Consider the following 6,276-nt stretch of genomic DNA (forward strand, 5'->3'; position numbering starts at 1 on the left):
TTCATGGGAAAGTCTTTCCCATGAGAAACATGGGAAAGTTACTTTCCCATGAGGCGGGAATCACTCAATTTTTACTTTTTTCCAAAAAGTCCCTTCAACATTAAAGAAGCATTAAAGAGGCATTAACAACCTATTTTTTATTAAGGGCATAATAGGAATTATACATAACTTTCCTAAGAAAGTGGATGGCCAACCAAACATAAGCACTTTGGAAATTTGTCATTTTCCCATGATCAACCAAACATGCCAAAAGTACTTTTCTAGGCATTCTCTTCATAGGAATTTGTTTTCCAGGAATCATATTCCTAGAAAGGAAAATGTTTCCCGCGAACAAAACCAGCCATCAAGAAGACTAGAACCAGACCGGAACCTATGTATTATTCCGACATTAGTCCAGATTCCGCTTATTGAATGCTGCTGCCCATGACTCCACCGATGGTCACGTGCATTCAATGGCAAGGCTATCCGGAATATATATATTACCGAGAATAGTAAATCCCCAATAATTATGGCATCATAACAGCAATGATAACAAATGGGCGCACCAGGAGATCGCGCGCGGGGGTGGGTGGACGCGCATTTACTCAACCACTCCCCCAATCCCTGCTCCCCCTCTTCGCCTCCGCGCCCATATCTAGGGCTTCGGTGTCTCCCCCTCTCCCATCCCTCACCGCCTCCCCTCCTCCTCCTCCGCGCTCTCTCTCTCTCTCTGCGCCGTCCATCCCCATCTGGACGGCTGATAAACGCCTTCGCCCAAACCGGCTCTGCCTATAAGAGAGAGAGAGAAATGGAGGAGGGAGGGGAGTGGGTGCCGGGGTTGCATGAAGTCGTGGTCATTTCTGGAGGCCCAGCTGGAGGCCCGGGACCTGCTTCTCGTCTCCTTTTGTCTTTATTCCACCTTATTGGCTTTTATCTTCTCCCCACCCCCTTTCTCTCCGCCAACGTAATCATTTCAGCTCCATCTCTCTCTCTCCCTCCCTCTCTCTAATTTCCCCCCCTAGAAAGAAGCCGGGACTTGTGGGGGAAGAAACAAGAAGAGAGGAAGCTTTTTCTTTGAGGGGAATGTTGTCTGGCTCGAGGCCTCCAATTCTTGGGCTTTTTTTTTTCTTTAGATCTGGTGGTAAAGAGAGAAAAAAAAAAAGGGATCTCGGACCAGGCTTCATTCCCCCCAATCACAGCTTCCATCATCATCTCCGACTCTGGAATCGGCTGAAATCTTCGATCTATATGCAGGTACGATGACTCTGGTTTGTCAGTTTTTTTCTTCTTCTTGTTTTTGGGCTCTGACTTGGGATTTTCTTCTCCTTTTTTTTTGGGTTCAGGATGGTTATGTGGGGGAGAAGGGACCGGGGATGCAGATTGGTGTAATGATGATGGGTTTGGACTCCCGCGCTCTCTATCATTCTGCTTCTGTTCCCATTCTTGCTTTCTTTCTTTTCCAGTCTGACAGGAAAAAGGGCATGCGCGAAAAGGTTTTCATCATAACTTTTGAAGGGATCTTCTCTTTCCCTCATTCCTTTTCTCCCCCCTCTCTGCTTCTTGATCCTTTCGTAGTTACCAAGCTTATTCATGACAGGATGCGAGATCTAGCTCCCTTTTCCCCCCCCTTTTTTTTTTCCGTTTGATTTCCAGTACTTATTTTTCTTGCCTTTTTTGCCGAAATCAAAAAAAGCATATTTCAATAGTAAAATGTTCGAAAATCCAGCCGAGCGGTCTTTCTTTTAAGGGCTTATTTTTATCTTACTGTGAATCGTTTTGTGCTCTCGGATCCATGGTTATGGATCCCTCGCCTTGATCGGAAAAGAGGGAAGTATTCTATGTCTCTAACCCTTTGTTTTGTTTTGATGTGTTCGCTTTGCCATACCGTGATTCACATATATCATGCGATGCGGCCATGTTTAAGGAGTCACATGCATGCAGTTCTGGTTTAGATTTTCGCGAGGCAAGTATTGGATCCGATAATATCTCTGATACATGTCCCATGTGTAAGAGATCGATCTCTTTGTTCCCATCCTCCATTTCTCTTTACAGTATTTTCGCTTTTTGGACACAACTTTTTCTTGATGGAAATATTCAATTTGGCTGCAAGCATGGATGGGATTAGTTGTTGGCAGCCAGTATCGACCAAGTCAACACCAATACCTCATTATTCCTACTTTGGAATGGATACTGCACATCTCGAATCCTTACTAGTATCTTTCTATATCATAAGTTTTCTACATAAGTTTTGAGTTTTGACGATGAGCAGCACTATTCTAGCTCAACACTTTACCTTGTTTGATCCACATATCTCACTCATTAAATTGCTAAGTTATCCTTTTTCTTTCTTGTCACCCTTTTTCTCTTTCAAGCATTTGAATTCACCGTATGCTTTAGCTGTCGCCAAGTATAAAAGATTCCATATTACTTATTTGATGCCTTGCATTCATGGGGTTCTGAAGTTTACAGCGGATGGGTTCTGCTTGCACCCTAGAACTAGTAGAAAGCCTCCGGTTGTATGCTCTAATCTCGGCTTCTCTTTGAGCTGTTACCATCATTAATGCTGATATGTTGTTTTCTCGCTGCTGTTTTTTGTTTCTGCTGCGTGGCATTAATCTCGCTTTGTTGAGAGTAGAGACTACTCCATTTAGAAGAGCAAGAAGATTAGGTCGGACGGTGGTTATCCAGGGCAAGGGCAGCGATCAAAGCCACGGAGACACGTGTGATGTTGTCCCGTAGCTCGTGGGAATGGTCATTTCAGCTGCTGTCATCCAGTGGCTCAGAATCGACATGGTTAGGAGTTGTAGGGTTTGTAGGGAGGGGTGGTCTAGGGTTTGCCGGAGAGGAAAAAGAGGAAGCTACATCCAAATGTCTGTCTCCACCACCCCCTTCAGCCAGAGAGACCAACGTCAGCTGTCCCATGCATTGGATCCCATCACCTGACAGCCTTTCTAAGGCTGCCTTTGCCCTCCGGGAACCCACCCCCCTCGCAACTACTTTTAGGAGGTAAAACAGTTCCCAGGTTTTAATGCACCCATCTCCGGAATCTGGAAATCAATCAGCTATAATTACCAGTTACAACTTTCTCTCACCCACTGCTAGTTCTTGGGTTGCAGGTTATGCCTTTTGGCTTGGGGAAGATCCAACTTTATCTTGGCTTTTGGTGCTTTTTTACCTTTGGGAGTCTCGTGCCCACAACTTTCCCATGTTTGATGGCAACTCCACACCCGCACAAGAAATTGGAATGGTACAGCAATCAGGACAAGTGGTTTGTGTGATGCTCGTCTCGCTTTCAACTCTTTCGAACGCTGCAGGAGTGCCATATATAAACAAGGTTGAAAAGCTATTGAGCCTGTCTGTTTCAAGATCTTCCTATTACTTATCCACGAAACATAGTTGTTGCTTCTCTCTCAATGACATTGTCACTTTTTCTTTTTCTTTTGAAGAGGGGGGGGGGGGGGGGGGGGGGGGGGGGGGGGGGGTGTTTGGGTTTGGTATCTTTGATGTGTTATCTTTTGACTAGTGGGCTTCTTTGATGGCTCTATCTTATCGATGATAGTCTACTACCAGGTGCAGATACATTCCAGAAAAGAAAAGGAAAAGAAAAAGGAAAAAGGAATAAAATAAAAGAGATGCTTGGTGGCCGAAGACCCACTAAATATTGAGCCACAGCAACAAAATGCCTAGTTGAACTGAAACCATCACCTTATGGAGATAAGGACAAGTTCTATCTACGTTTGGATAAGAAATATGACGCCGGCCTTCTTGATCGAAGAAATCCATCGCACATTATTTCAGTAAGTGGTGTCCTGTCAAATAGGACTTTTATAGGAGATGTTGTCAAACAAAGCAGGCAATTATTGATGATATTGATAGTAAATAACTTGAGGTGATAATGAACGTTTTCTGTTTAACGGATTTATTCTCATTTTATGTCTCAAGTTTGAGCAATAACTTGTCCGTTTCTGCATGCAGTTGTTATAAATACATGAGCTTAGTTTATTGAAGAGAGGGAATCGAAGTGTGGTCTTTCATAGTTTTCTGACTAGAAGATGGTTTTGAAATAAACGAACTACTCATCCACTTTGTCATTTGGATACTTAGGCAAAATATCCACAATAAAGGTTTTCATGTGCGGTGGTGGTGAAGTTATGAAGTTCCCCAGAGGCTACATTAAACGATCATGTAAAATTTCGGAGGCAGTGACTTCAACAACTTTTCGAGTTATGAAGCACTTCTAACTTCTTCTTGCATTAATCTCAAATATCAGTTGTTGAATCTAAAGAAAGTAAGATAACATCTAATTTTACTGCGTCATGGTAGAAATGATGCGTTTACCCATCAGCTTGATGATTAAGCAAACTTTAGGAATGGCAAGTGCCCATTTCAATCGTAAACTGCAATGGCCAAGCCACCTTGAGTCAGGTTTGGGCGGTCAGATAAATTTTGAGGCGTTGGGTTATTGGATATATATACAGTTAAGCTCGTGTTCCTGTTCAGGTCGGGTAGGTTGAATTCTTCATGTCCAAACCGTTGTATGTTACCTTATTACTATCATCATTTTTTTTTTATATGCGAAACTGGGAATTGCGTGACTATAAATTTCATGTGTGGTGTAGTGAGACCTGGGTAATCTATAAATTTCATTAGGTTGGATTGGACTAGAGATTGATCAAGCTGGTAGGAATGGGCCTAAGCAAACTCAAGACTCCTTTCCTGTCTTCTCTTTAATTAGTTTAGGTTTTTAGAGGGGAGAAACCAAACAAATAGACATGGTGAGAGAGGAACTGATGCTGATAATCGATTATACTTGTATAAACTCTATACATAGATTTGCTATAAATAGTTATTTTTTGAGAGAGAGAGAGAGAGAGAGAAGGAGGGAGAACCAGCCATACTATAATTGTCCAAGTCTAAATCATAGGAGATGTGCACCACCCAAGAAGAGGGCTCTGACCACCAGGGAAGCCCAAGTTCGCTATAAGTAGTTAATTAAATTAGCAAAAAAAAAAAAAAACGGGAGGTGGCATGTGGTATGTGAGAAGAAAATTTTGGGAAGAATTACAAAAACAAATACGAGAGGAGCTCTATGTTCAGTCCTCAAGGCACAAATGAAAAGGATTGGTCCCATAGACTTCTCTTGTCTAAATACTAGATTTGGGAATTTTGGATTTTCAGGTTAGAAACGATAAAATATGTATTCTACTAACTTTTCTTCTTCTTTTTTTTTTTTTTTGATGGAAAGGGAGGTAAGAACCGCACAGCTGTATTCTACTAACTTGTTTGGGCACTCCAATGCGCACGTGCATGCACTATAAGCCAACGTGGCATTCCACTTGTAGGCTGCCAATTAGAGAGGGGCTTTTTTCGCAGATAAAACTGCATATGGAAGGCCATTTTCCTACTACTGTTTCGTTTGCACTGACATGGCAAGTTTTCTATTGAAGAGACTATTAAAACATTTCATATCTATTTTTAAAGCTAAGGAACTATTTTCACATTGTCTCACACCATCATCACGTATAAAGTCATTACATAGTCGGACCATTAGACAGTTAGCTTAAAAAATTTACATGATTTTATCCTCTCTTTTTTTTTTTTGAGGGTAGAAATTTTACATGACTATAAGCTCTGCATGATCTTTAAGTCTGTCAACTATCAAGAACATATATGCTATCATAATTTATGAATGTTATGACCATTCCAAATATATTTGAAACCAATTGGTTTTACTATCTAACCACTACAAGGAGTTCTAGACCTACTTGCACTTGCCTGCAAAATCCATCAACATGTAACCTGAGTCATATACTACACCATATTAATGCACTTAGATTACACAGGAAATGTCTTGCGGGCACTTAAATTAGGTCCGAGTTGATTCATCTGGGATCTAGCTCGCAAACTTGATATGATATCCTTGCAACTGAAATGTAAACTATACAGTGTGTTGTTTTGCTCCCAATCCAACCTTAAAGCTCTTAAGTCAAAAGAAGTTAAGACTATGAAAATATAAACTTGGGCGCCCATCCAGAACTAGAGCAAACCTTAGCAGCTAGTGTTCATATACTAAAAAAATATTTTTGAAGAGAATATTAAAATATTTATTATTTTTTTGTTTTGAAATCACTAACCATTAGCTACAACGAGAAATCAGCAAGATAACATCCATTGTCGGAACCCTCGGATGGTATTAGATTCCAGTGGACGGTGATGAAGGTGTGCAGTTCCAACCTATGAAGGAGATAGAAGGGTGAGAAGAAGAGAAGGGTGTGCATGAAGTCGTGGTCATCTCTG

General features: G+C 41.5%; 1 long non-coding RNA gene across 2 annotated transcripts; it reads left to right on the forward strand.

The window, feature by feature from the left end:
- Positions 1–555: 555 nt before the first annotated feature.
- LOC113462817 lies at positions 556–3,907 on the forward strand. Of its 2 annotated transcripts, XR_003385956.2 has the most exons (4): positions 557–1,233; positions 1,323–2,985; positions 3,096–3,313; positions 3,550–3,907. It is a non-coding gene; the product is annotated as an uncharacterized LOC113462817 (long non-coding RNA). The 2 variants fall into 2 exon arrangements; XR_003385955.2 differs by lacking the exon at positions 3,550–3,907 and having other exon boundaries at positions 556–1,233; positions 3,096–3,413.
- Positions 3,908–6,276: the final 2,369 nt, after the last annotated feature.

Source organism: Phoenix dactylifera, chromosome 2, assembly GCF_009389715.1.
Source record: "Phoenix dactylifera cultivar Barhee BC4 chromosome 2, palm_55x_up_171113_PBpolish2nd_filt_p, whole genome shotgun sequence".
Classification (NCBI taxonomy): Eukaryota; Viridiplantae; Streptophyta; class Magnoliopsida; order Arecales; family Arecaceae; genus Phoenix; species Phoenix dactylifera.